The 13,713-nt window shown below is 48.0% G+C and overlaps 1 pseudogene; it reads right to left on the reverse strand.

Moving 5' to 3' along the window:
* LOC101029563 (adipose-secreted signaling protein pseudogene) lies at positions 1-12,824 on the reverse strand (annotated as a pseudogene).
* Positions 12,825-13,713: the final 889 nt, after the last annotated feature.

Here is a 13,713-nt window from a genome sequence, read left to right on the forward strand (position 1 = left end):
CTAAGTGGCCCAGGGCAGGCAGGGCCTTGGGCCACAGTCAAAGCCATGCCAGTCCCTGTGCTCCGAGTGGTATTCCAGCTCGGCGCCCACGCACTTGACCCCATCCAGCAGCAGGCGCGTGCGGTGTTGGCCCATGACTTGGGTTTGCATCTCCCGCACAGGTGGTGCCAGCGCCACCTTCCCAGGCTAGCAGCCTCCCCTCTTTGAGGATACCCTCTTTGTGGCCAAGTACTTGCAGTTGATACTATAACCTTCATGGACAGGTACGATGAGAAGCTTGGGGTGCAGGCTGAGGACAGGTGCCTGGCGGACGTCCTTGCTCAGCCTGTGCACTGGAGCAGAGCGAAGGTAATCTCATACCTGCGCAGGATCTTCAGGAAGCCAACCTTGACCAGAAAGCTGTTGTCGCTCTCTCGGGTGACCATGACCACTGAGTCATGCAGCTTCTCATCAAACCAAACGTGGTTCTGGCAGCCCTCTGAATCCTGGCCTGTTGTAAAGCAGATACTCGGAATCTGGACTGTTGTCCTTATTGGCTGCACCATGGATGCCCTCCCTGCCACGCAGCTCCTGCAGGACGCTGCCACTCATGCCCAGCAGCCTCCCTTGCTCCAGGGACCACACCAGGAGCCTAGCAGATTACAGCCCAAGCCGAACAGGGCAGGGACGACCGCTGAGGCTGCAGCAGGGGCTCAACGGTGAGCACGAGGAAGGGAGGAAGGGGTTTTAATTTGGCTTTCAGTCAGGTGGAGCTTGGCCCTTAGTTTAGGACTGGGGCTTGGGAAAGGAAAAGTGAAGAAGAGGAAGATTTTCTATTACTACTGGCTTGGTTCAGACTGGATCCAAGGCTCACTGCCTTTGCAGCAAGTAGCAGGAATTGCCTAGTCACCTCATGCAGTCATGGCCCCAGAAAAAACTATGAATTATCACAGCTTTTCCTTTCTGGGCGTCTCCTCTTTGTTTGTGTGTGTTTGTTTGTTTTTTAGAGACAGGGTATCATCGCTGTTGCCCAGACTGGAGTGCAGTGGTGTGATCACAGCTAACTGCAGCCTCCAACTCCTGGGCTCCAGCAATCTTCCCCTCTCAGCTTCCCAATTAGCTGGAAGTTCAGGCATGTGCCACCACGCCTGGCTAATTAAAACAATTTTTTTGTGGAGATGGAGTTTCACTCTGTTGCCTAGGCTGGTCTCAAACTCCTGGGCTCAAGCAATCCTCCCACCTCAGCCTCCCAAAGTGATGGGATTACAGATAGAAGCCTCCACATCTGCCTCTGCTCTTTGGTCTCCTCATTTCTCTCCTTCTTTCAAGGTAACATCCCCCGTGATTTAAAAAAAGAAAAAAATGCCACAGGCTGGGCGTGGTGGCTCACACCTGTAATCCCAGCACTTTGGGCGGCCGAGGTGGGTGAATCACCTGAGGAGGAGTTCAAGACCAACCTGGCCAGCATGGTGAAACCCCATTCCTACTAAAAATACAAAAGTTAGCTAGGCATGGTAGCGTGTGCCTGTAATCCCAGCTACTCAGGAAGCTGAGGCAGGAGAATTGCTTGAACCCAGGAGACAGAGGTTGCAGTGAGCCAAGATCACACCATTACACTCCAGTCTGGGCAACAAAGCAAGACTCCGTCAAAAAAAAAAAAAAAAAAAAAAAAGCCACAGATGTTGCCTTTACCAAGTGATCAAATTTAAGAATGCCAAAAATGGGACGAACCAATATCATATGTCCCCAATGTAAGGCACTGAAAATTCTAAGACGGAATCCAGCTCTGTCACCCAGGTCGAGGTGCAGTAGTGTGATCATAACTCACTGCAACCTTTGCCTCCCAAGTTCAAGCAATTTTCCGTTCTCGGCCTCCCAAGTAGCTGGGATTACAGGCGCATGCCACCATACCTGGCTGATTTTTTGTATTTTTAGTAGAGACAGGGTTTCACCGTGTTGGACATGCCGGTCTCGAACTCCTGACCTCAGATGATCCGCCCACTTCAGCCTTCCAAAGTGCTGGGATTACAGGTGTGAGTCATCTTGCGAGGTCACCTATGTGGTATTCTTACCAAGAATGTTTAACTTAAATCTAATTGTAAGGAAATCAATTGAGGGACAACTCTAAGATGATTAGCCTGCATTCTTCAAAAATATCAAAGTTATGGCAGAAAAAAATTGGGAAACTTTAATTAAGACTAGAGAGACATAACTAAATACAATACATGATGCTTTATCAGAGCCCAGATTTTTTAAAAAAGCCATAAGGACATTATTGGGACAGTTGGGGAAATGTAGCTTAGATAATGGGCTATCACTGCTAGATTTCCTGAGTGTGATCATTATCTTCTGGTTCTGTAGAAATGTCCCATCCTTAGTAAATACAGAATGAAGTCTTTAGGAAGGAAGTTAATGTCGGCAACTAACTCTCACAAAGTTCAGCAAGAACAAACACCTACATAGTGATAAAGCAAATGTGGGATAATGTTAACAACCAGTGAATCTAAGTGAAAGGTTTATGTGTTCATTGTATTACTCTTGAAACTTTTATGTAGGTTTCAAAATGTTTGGCCTGGCGCGGTGGCTCACGCCTGTAACCCCAGCACTTTGGGAGGCCAAGGTGGGCAAATCAACTGAGGTCAGGAGCTCGAGACCAGCCTGGCCAACATGAAAAAACCCTATCTCTACTGAAAATACAAAAGTTAGCTGGGTGTGGTGACACGTGCCTGTAATTCCAGTTACTTAGGAGGCTGAGGCAGGAGAATCATTTGGACCCAGGAGGTGGAGGCTGCAGTGATCTGGGATTGCACCATTGCATTCCAGCCTGGACAAGAAGAGTGAAAATCCATCTTGAAAAAAAAAAAAAAAGTTCATGGCTAAATGTAATCCCAGCACTTTGGGAGGCTGAGGTGGGAAGATCACTTAAACTCAGGAATTCCAGGCCGGGCGCGGTGGCTCAAGCCTGTAATCCCAGCACTTTGGGAGGCTGAGGCGGGTGGATCACGAGGTCAAGAGATCGAGACCATCCTGGTCAACATGGTGAAACCCCGTCTCTACTAAAAATACAAAAAATTAGCTGGGCATGGTGGCATGTGCCTGTAATCCCAGCTACTCAGGAGGCTGAGACAGGAGAATTGCCTGAATCCAGGAGGCGGAGGTTGCGGTGAGCCGAGATCGTGCCATTGCACTCCAGCCTGGGTAACAAGAGCGAAACTCTGTCTAAAAAAAAAAAAGACCTTTTGAAGCCAACCAGGGAGATTTAAATATTGACTAGGATTAGAGGAAATGAAAATTGGCCGGGCACATTGGCTCATGCCTATAGTCGCAACACTTTGGATGGCCAAGGTGGGAGGATTGCTTGAGCCCAAGAGTTTGAGACCAGCCCAGGCAACATGGTAAAACCCCATCTCTACAAAAAATAATAAATAAGAAAAACTAACCAGGCAGTGTGCCACGTGCCTGTAGTCCCAGCTACTAGGGAGGCTTAGGTGAGAGGATCTGCCTGGGCCCAGAAGGGTGAGGCTACTGTGAGCCAAGATCGCACCACTGCACTCCAGCCTGGGCAACAAAACAAGACCCTGTCTCAAAATAAGAAAAAAAAATTAATGGAATACAAAGGTAGAGGCCATTAGCTGAAAAAAATCAAGTTTAAAAAAGCATGTTTATTGTAGATCTCATTTTGCTAAAACAAAGCAAAACAAAACATTTGTGTGTGTGTATCCGTGTGCACACACAGGTGCATTAAAAAAGATAGCCTATCCTATAGTCCTGCAATTCCATTTTTAGGTGTATAGCCAAGAGAAATGAGCTCACATGCCCACTGAAAAATGTTCAAGAATGTTTATAGGCTGGGCACGGTGGCTCACACCTACAATCCCAGCACTTTGGGAGGCCAAGGCAGGTGGATCACCTGAGGTTGGGAGTTCAAGACCAGCCTGATCAACAGGGAGAAACCTCATCTCTACTAACAATACAAAATTAGCTGGGAGTGGTGGCACATGCCTGTAATCCCAGCTACTCAGGAGGCTGAGGCAGGAAAATCGCTTGAACCTGGGATGCAGAGGTCGTGGTGAGCTGAGATCATGCCATTGCACTCCAGCCTGGGCAACAAGAGCGAAACTTCATCTCAAAAAAATAAAAATAAAGAACGTGTATAGCAATTTTATTCATTATAGACAAAATTTGAATCATCCTAAATGTTCTTTAATGGACAAATTATAGTGTATTCTAATGACAGAATACTAAACAGCCATGAAAAGAGCAAACTCCTGAAAAATGCCACAAGGATAAATCTCAGAAATATAATGCTGTGGGAAAGAAGCCAGACGCAAAAGAGTACACACTGTATCATCCCTTTTATAATGAAGTTCAAGGAACAGGCAACATTTAATCTATACGGATACGAGTCTGAATGGCTGTTACCTACGGGAGGCTGGACACTGACTGCAAAGGAGCATGAAGAAAACCTCTGGGGTGAGGATAATGGCCCACATCTTGATTTGGATGTGGTCATGCAGATACAGATATATAGGTATAAACGTAAAAGTTCAAGTTGTACATTTAATATGTGTGTACTTTATACAATTGAGTTATATCTCAAATTTTTAAATGTTTTTAAAGAAAAAATTCAGATGAATTACACCAGAAGTGTTAATAGTGTTCATTTCTGGGTAGCAGGGATATAATTTTGTCGTTTATCTCTAGCTTCTTTTTTTTGTTTGTTTTGAGACGGAATCTTGCTCTGTCACCCAGGCTGGAGTGCAGTGGCGTGATCTTGGCTCACTGCAACCTCCGACTCCGGGTTGAAGAGATTCTTCTGCCTCAGCCTCATGAGTAGATTATAGGTGCGCACCACCATGACCAGCTAATTTTTTTTTTGCTAATTTTTGTACTTTTAGTAGAGACGGGTTTCATCATGTTGGCTAGGATAGTCTCAATCTCCTTGCCTCATGATCTGCCAGCCTTGGCCTCCCAAAGTGCTGGGATTACAGGCATGAGACACCACGCCCAGCCTTTTTTTTTTTTTTTTTTTTTTTTTTGAGATGGAGTCTCACTCTTTTGCCCAGGTTGGAGTGCAGTGACATGATCTGGGCTCACTGCAACCTTCACTTACTCGGTTCAAGTACTTCTTCTGCCTCAGCCTCCCATGTACCTGGGACTGCAGGCACATGCCTCCACGCCTGGCTAATTTTTCTTTGTATTTTTAGTAGAGACGGCATTTCACCATATTGGTCAGGCTGGTCTAGTATAGATGTACAGCGTACAGAGATGTACATCTAGTCTAGATGTACAGCGTAGAGAGATGTACATCTAGTCTAGATGTACAGCGTAGAGAGATGTACATCTAGTCTAGATGTACAGCGTAGAGAGATGTACATCTAGTCTAGATGTACAGCGTAGAGAGATGTACATCTAGTCTAGATGTACAGCGTAGAGAGATGTACATCTAGTCTAGATGTACAGCGTAGAGAGATGTACATCTAGTCAGGATGTACAGCGTACAGAGATGTACATCTAGTCGAGATGTACAGCGTACATCTAGTCGAGATGTACAGCGTAGAGAGATGTACATCTAGTCGAGATGTACAGCGTAGAGAGATGTACATCTAGTCGAGATGTACAGCGTGCAGAGATGTACATCTAGTCGAGATCTACAGCGTACAAAGATGTACATCTAGTCGAGATGTACAGCGTACATCTAGTCGAGATGTACAGCGTACAGAGATGTACATCTAGTCGAGATGTACAGCGTACAGAGATGTACATCTAGTCGAGATGTACAGCGTACATCTAGTCGAGATGTACAAGGTACAGAGATGTACATCTCGACTAGATGTACAGCGTACAGAGATGTACATCTAGTCCAGATGTACAGCGTACAGAGATGTACATCCAGTCTAGATGTACAGAGTACATCTAGTCCAGATGTACAGAGTACATCTAGTCCAGATGTACAGCGTACAGAGATGTACATCCAGTCTAGATGTACAGCGTACATCTAGTCCAGATGTACAGCGTACAGAGATGTACATCCAGTCCGGATGTACAGCGTACATCTAGTCCAGATGTACAGCGTACAGAGATGTACATCCAGTCTGGATGTACAGCGTACATCCAGTCTGGATGTACAGCGTACAGAGATGTACATCTAGTCTGGATGTACAGCATACATCTAGTCTGGATGTACAGCGTACAGAGATGTACATCTAGTCTGGATGTACAGCGTAGATCTAGTCTGGATGTACAGCGTACAGAGATGTACATCTAGTCTGGATGTACAGCATACAGAGATGTACATCTAGTCTGGATGTACAGCGTACAGAGACGTACATCTAGTCTGGATGGACAGCGTACATCTAGTCTAGATGTACAGCGTACAGAGATGTACATCTAGTCTAGATGTACAGCGTACATCTAGTCTAGATGTACAGCGTACAGAGATGTACATCTAGTCTAGATGTACAGCGTACATCTAGTCTAGATGTACAAGGTACAGAGATGTACATCTAGTCTACATGTACAGCGTACATCTAGTCTAGATGTACAGCGTACAGAGATATACATCTAGTCTAGATGTACAGCGTACAGAGATGTACAGCGTCCATCTAGTCTAGATGTACAGCGTCCAGGGATGTCCATCTAGTCTAGATGTACAGCGTCCATCTGGTTGAGATGTACAGCGTCCAGGGATGTCCATCTAGTCTAGATGTACAGCGTCCATCTGGTCGAGATGTACAGCGTCCAGGGATGTCCATCTAGTCTAGATGTACAGCGTCCATCTGATCGACATGTACAGCGTCCAGAGATGTCCATCTAGTCTAGATGTACAGCGTCCATCTGGTCGAGATGTACAGCGTCCAGAGATGTCCATCCAGTCTAGATGTACAGCGTCCATCTGATCGACATGTACAGCGTCCAGAGATGTCCATCTAGTCTAGATGTACAGCGTCCATCTGGTCGAGATGTACAGCGTACAGAGATGTACATCTAGTCGAGATGCACAGCATACAGAGATGTACAACTAGTCGAGATGTACAGCGTCCATCTAGTCTAGATGTGCAGCGTACAGAGATGTACATCTAGTCGAGATGTACAGCGTCCATCTAGTCTAGATGTGCAGCGTACAGAGATGTACATCTAGTCAAGATGTGCAGCGTACAGAGATGTACATCTAGTCGAGATGTACAGCGTACATCTAGTCTAGATGTGCAGCGTACAGAGATGTACATCCAGTCTAGATGTACAGCGTACAGAGATGTACATCTAGTCTAGATGTACAGCGTCCATCTAGTCTAGATGTACAGCGTACAGAGATGTACATCTAGTCTAGATGTACAGCGTACAGAGATGTACATCTAGTCTAGATGTACAGCGTACAGAGATGTACATCTAGTTTAGATGTACAGCGTCCATCTAGTCTAGATGTACAGCGTCCAGAGATGTACATCTAGTCTAGATGTACAGCGTCCATCTAGTCTAGATGTACAGCGTACAGAGATGTACATCTAGTCTAGATGTACAGCGTCCATCTAGTCTAGATGTACAGTGTACAGAGATGTACATCTAGTCTAGATGTACAGCGTCCATCAAGTCTAGATGTACAGCGTACAGATATGTACATCTAGTCTGGATGTACAGCGTCCAGAGATGTCCATCTAGTGTAGATGTACAGCGTCCATCTAGTCTAGATGTACAGCGTCCGGAGATGTCCATCTAGTGTAGATGTACAGCGTCCATCTAGTCTTGATGTACAGCGTCTGGAGATGTCCATCTAGTGTAGATGTACAGCGTCCATCTAGTCTAGATGTACAGCGTCCGGAGATGTCCATCTAGTGTAGATGTACAGCGTCCATCTAGTCTAGTTGTACAGCGTCCGGAGATGTCCATCTAGTGTAGATGTACAGCGTCCATCTAGTCTAGATGTACAGCGTCCGGAGATGTACAGCGTCCATCTAGTCTAGATGTACAGCGTCCGGAGATGTCCATCTAGTCTAGATGTACAGCGTCCAGCTAGTCGAGATGTACAGCGTCCAGAGATGTCCATCTAGTCGAGATGTACAGCGTCCAGAGATGTCCATCCGGTCTAGATGTACGGCGTCCATCTAGTCGAGATGTACAGCGTCCAGAGATGTCCATCCGTTCTAGATGTACGGCGTCCATCTAGTCGAGATGTACAGCGTCCAGAGATGTCCATCCGTTCTAGATGTGCGGCGTCCATCTAGTCGAGATGTACAGCGTCCAGAGATGTCCATCCGGTCTACATGTGCGGCGTCCATCTAGTCGAGATGTACAGCGTCCAGAGATGTCCATCCGGTCTAGATGTGCGGCGTCCATCTAGTCGAGATGTACAGCGTCCAGAGATGTCCATCCGGTCTAGATGTGCGGCGTCCATCTAGTCGAGATGTACAGCGTCCAGAGATGTCCATCCGGTCTAGATGTGCGGCGTCCATCTAGTCGAGATGTACAGCGTCCAGAGATGTCCATCCGTTCTAGATGTGCGGCGTCCATCTAGTCGAGATGTACAGCGTCCAGAGATGTCCATCCGGTCTAGATGTGCGGCGTCCATCTAGTCGAGATGTACAGCGTCCAGAGATGTCCATCCGGTCTAGATGTGCGGCGTCCATCTAGTCGAGATGTACAGCGTCCAGAGATGTCCATCCGGTCTAGATGTGCGGCGTCCATCTAGTCGAGATGTACAGCGTCCAGAGATGTCCACCCGGTCTAGATGTACGGCGTCCATCTAGTCGAGATGTACAGCGTCCAGAGATGTCCATCCGGTCTAGATGTACGGCGTCCATCTAGTCGAGATGTACAGCGTCCAGAGATGTCCATCCGGTCTAGATGTACGGCGTCCATCTAGTCTAGATGTACAGCGTCCAGAGATGTCCATGTAGTATAGATGTACAGCGTCCATCTAGTCTAGATGTACAGCGTCCAGAGATGTCCATCTAGTCTAGATGTACAGCGTCCAGAGATGTCCATCTAGTCTAGATGTACAGCGTACAGAGATGTACATCTAGTATAGATGTACAGGCTACAGAGATGTACATCTAGTATAGATGTGCTGGGCACTCTCGTTAGGCCCTTTTATACATATCACTCAGTCTGTTTTTCCCATTCATTTGATAAGTGTTTATTGAGCTCGTACTGTGTACAGATGCTGGACTCGATACTAGGGACATCTTGGTAAAAAGCTCAGGCAAAGTCTACCCACCTGGGGCTCTAACAAGACAAAGTGAGGGTTGGCGCCATGGGCAAGGCTGTGAAGGCAATGAATGAAACGGTGGGGTCAGACAGAAAGGGTGGTCAAGGATGCTCTCTGCATGGAAGGGGCATCTTCTTGGCTTTGAGACCCAAGTGCCAAAATACCTGTGAGCAGCAGGCCATGCCCATTCAGTAAGATAGCTGAGCCACAACCCTCCATAGATGCCAAATCAAACACCAGATCAGGTCAGCAATGAGGGACAAAGATCATGGCCGGCAAGGGTCTTGACGCCTGAGCTCACAAGGGGATTTTTGTTATGCTTCTTTTATTATTATTATTATTGTGGGGTTGGGGGTCCTTAGTGCACAAGACACACTCTAGGAACCATAAGTCAAGATTGAGGCTGCAATCCCTGCTCTGCTCTTGCTGTGTGACCTCGGGCTGCTATTGCCACCTCTCAGAGCCTCAGCTTCCTTCCCCTTCTGTAAAATGGAGAGTCTAATAATACCCACCTGGCAACGGGGTCCAGGGAAGTCAGTGAGCTCCTTCATGTAAGGAGCCGATGTCTGCACGTGGCCCTGGGTAAGAGATTTGTAATGGAGATTGAAATTACTGATAAGTGGCCAGGCATGTTGGCTCACACCCTTAATCCCAGTACTTTGGGAGGCCAAGGCAGGTGGACCACCTGCGGTCAGGAGTTTAAGATTAGCTTGGCCAACGTGTTGAAACCCCATCATTACTAAAAGTACAAAAATTAGTCGGGCTTGTGGGTGTGTCCCAGCTACTTGGGAGGCTGAGGCAGGGGAATCGCTGGAACCCGAGAGATGGAGGTTGCAGTGAGCTTAGATCATGCCACTGCACTCCTGCCTGAGCAAGAAGAGTGAAACTTTGTCTCAAAAGAGCAAGCAAGCAAGCAAGCAATTACTGATAACCTTACAGGTTTTCAGAGGTACACAAGGGACTCAGAGGGGGGACCACACCCATCCTCTCACACACACAGAAGGAAGCAGCCTACCTACCCAAGACCACACAGTGACCAGCTGTCAACAGCTGCATTACCCCAGGCTCTCCATTGTGGCCCAGGGCTTCTGACCTGCCCTGGAGGGGCCCTTGGGCCTCCCCCTACCACCTCCTCTCTGTTCCTCACTTTAGCTCTTCTCTGTGGCCCGTGGTTATGGCCAAAGCCTGGGGATCTTATGAGTTTGAGGCAGCCTGAGCATCTGTCTGTGCTTTCACCCATTGCCAGAGCACCAGGCCCCATGCATATCAGCTGTGATTCTCCACCGATTCAAAACCACCTAAGGGCTGGCTGGTTGTGCATGTGGAAGAGGGGGTGCTGTTCTTCCTCCAGGTTGACAACATGATAGATTGAAAAGTACATGAGAGGCTGGGTGCAGGGGCTCAGGCCTGTAATTTCAGCACTTCGGGAGGCTGAGGCTGGTGGATCACCTGAGGTAGGAGTTCAAAACCAGCCTGGCCAACATGGGGAAACCCCATCTCCTAAACATACAAAAATTAGCTGGGCGGCATTTGCCTGTAATCCCAGCTACTTGGGAGGCTGAGGTGAGAGAATCACTTGAATCCAGGAAGCAGAGGTTGCAGTGAGCCGAGATCACACCACTGCACTGCCGCCTGGGTGACAGAGTGAGACTTCGTCTTAAAAAAAAAGAAAAGTGCCTGGGCTCTGGAGGCAGAGAGATGGAATTGAATTCCAGCTTTTACTTCTCAGCTGTGTGCTCTTGGACAAGTTCACTTCTCTGAGCTTCAGTTTTCTCATCTGTGAAATGGGAACAACATTTGGCTTGCCGGGGGTCTTAGGATGACTGGGAAGTGTCTGGCACGTAGTAGGTGCTCAACGTGTGTGTTTTCCCATGGCCATCTAAGAGTCCTCAGGGCTGCCCTCCTGCCCTTCCCCCACAACTCCTGTGCCTGCCTCTTAAATGGGTGCTCAGGGTGATAAGGAGGCACAGGTGAGAGCCAGGCTGGATCCACATCCACGCATGCCCATTGTTAGGAAAACAAGCTTTTAATGCCTGGTCCTGTGGCTGGTGGCTGAGTATAAAATGGGACCCAGAGCCAGCCTCTCCCTTCCTCTAAGGCACACCAAGGCAATAGTGTTTTAAAGGAAAGGAGTCAGTGGCATGGAGGCTCCAGAGACTGAGCCGTTCCTATGTCAAGAAGGGAGGCAGTGGGGCCCACTGCTGAGGGCCATCTGGCAGGTGTTCCGTTCTACCTTCCTCCTGGGACCCACAGCGTCTTCATCAGTGATGTTTTCAGGTTCACTGTCCCCAAGCTGCTTAGGTGAGTCCAGACTTCAGGAGCTCTGCTAAGGCTGGTGGTCTCTTAATGGCATCCCTTCAGAGTCAGAGGGCTTCAGCTCTCATGCCTCTGCCTATAGATCTGGTGCTGAGGACACTGGAGGGTGGGTGAGAAGGATACTGAAAAAGGGAAATGATTAATGAGAAAGTGACTGTGCCCCAGAAGGGCAAATAAGCAAGCTCTTACCTGACTGCATCAATTAGCTTTTGTTGTAAAATGCTCCAGAAATGAGTGGCTTAAAATTATAAGCATTCATTTATTTTGTTCCCGGTAATGCGGGTCAGTAACGTGGACTGGGCTCAGCTGGGTGGTGCTTCTTTTCTTGGCTGGGTTTCCTCATGTGCCTGCAGTTGTGTGTCTGAATCTGGGATGGCTTTCTGTTTCATGTGGGTTCCCATCCTCCAAAAAGCTAGCTCAGACTTGTTCATGTGGCTGCTTCGGGGGCTTCCAAGCAATAGGCCAAAAGCCACATTGTCTCTTGAGGCTCACAGCTGGCATAGCTTTACCTCCACTCTACTCTGTTGGTCAAAGGTGGTTTTGTGGCCAGCCCAGATTCAAGTGGTGTCTGCTCAGCTGCTCAGTCTGCATCACAGACTGAGTAGCTTCAACAACAGAAATGTATTTTTCTCATGATTCTGGAGGCTGGAAGTTCCAGATCAGGTATCCACAAGTTGGTTCCATCTGAGGCCTCTGCCTTTGGCGTGCAATTGGCCACCTCCTCCGTGTGTCCTCGTACGGTCTTTCCTGTGTGTCCAGCCTGGTATCTCCCTGTGTGTCTACGTTTTCTCCTCTTATACGGACCTCAGTCAGATTAGATAAGAGCCCAGCCTAATGACCTCATTTTAACTTTATTGTCTCTTTAAAGGCCCTATTTCCAAATACAGTCACCTTCAGAGATACTGGGGGTTGGGGCTTCGACATACAAATTTTGTGAGGACACAGTTTAGCCCATAACAAGGGGTAAGATAAACGCCATCTCTTGATTTTGAGAAGCTGCAGTCAGATTGAAAAGAAGCATGGACTGTGGGGGAAATAACCGAGATCATGATTGTGAAAAAGCCAACCACGTCGACTGATCCCCCGCACCTGGCCTGCATTGGGCTAAGGCAGCACACATGGGCACCTCCTCTCACCAGCTGTACCTTCTTTCCCTTTCCCCTGCAAGCCTTTTCCTGGAGTTTATTGGTGATCCCAAGCCTCCGGCCTGGAAGGGCTACCTCCTCGCGGTGCTGATGTTCCTCTCGGCCTGCCTGCAAACGCTGTTTAAGCAGCAGAACACGTACCGGCTCACGGTGCTGCAGATGAGGCTGCAGTCAGCCATCGCTTGTCTGGTGTACAGAAAGGTGAGCCCCGGGGAACAAGTGCAGGTCTTCCCAGGTGGGAAAAGGAACATCACTGAACTGGTTGGTAGTAATGCTATCAGCAGCTGAGAACGCTTTCAGTTCTTAGTTATTAGAGTCACTCACGATATATTCTCACTTCCTTTGTAATTTCTCTTTATTTGCATGTATTTATTTTTTCGAGACAGAGTCTCCACCCACCGTGACCTCCTAGAGTGTTGGGATTACAGGCGTGAGCCACGTCGCCCAGCCTCCCTCCCTTCTTAAGTCTGAGTCCTATTCTGCTGTGCGGATGGATCACACAGTGTTTATCTTTTCATCTGATGGTGGACCCCTCGGTGGATTTTTGCCTTTTGGCTGCTGTGAATCACACTGCTGTGAGCACAGGTGTGCACATACCTCCCTGAGTTCCTGCTTTCTATTCTTTTGGGATGGATGGCAGTGGCTTTGTTAGAGCAAATGGCAATGCTGTGTGTAAGTGTTTTGAGGGACCACCATTTGTAAAGTGTTTTGTCATTGTTGTTGATATGGAGTCTCACTGTGTCGCCCAGGCTGGAGTGCAGTGGCATGATCTGGCCTTATTGCAACCTCCTCCTCCCACATTCAAGCCATTCTCATGCCTCGGCCTCCTGAGTAGCTGAGATTACAGGCAGCTGCCACCACACCTGGCTCATTTATGTATTTTTAGGATCGACAGGGTTTCACCTTGTTTGCCAGGCTGGTCTCGAACTCCTGGCCTCAGGTGATCCACCCACCTTGGCCTCCCAGAGTGCTGGGATTACGGGTGTGAGCCACCTCACCTGGCTCTTGTAAAGTGTTTTAATCATCCTGTTTTACTGTTCTTCAGCTGGGGTTGTGATCGCAGCCCTG

This window comes from Saimiri boliviensis, chromosome 7 (genome assembly GCF_048565385.1).
Source record: "Saimiri boliviensis isolate mSaiBol1 chromosome 7, mSaiBol1.pri, whole genome shotgun sequence".
NCBI lineage: Eukaryota > Metazoa > Chordata > Mammalia > Primates > Cebidae > Saimiri > Saimiri boliviensis.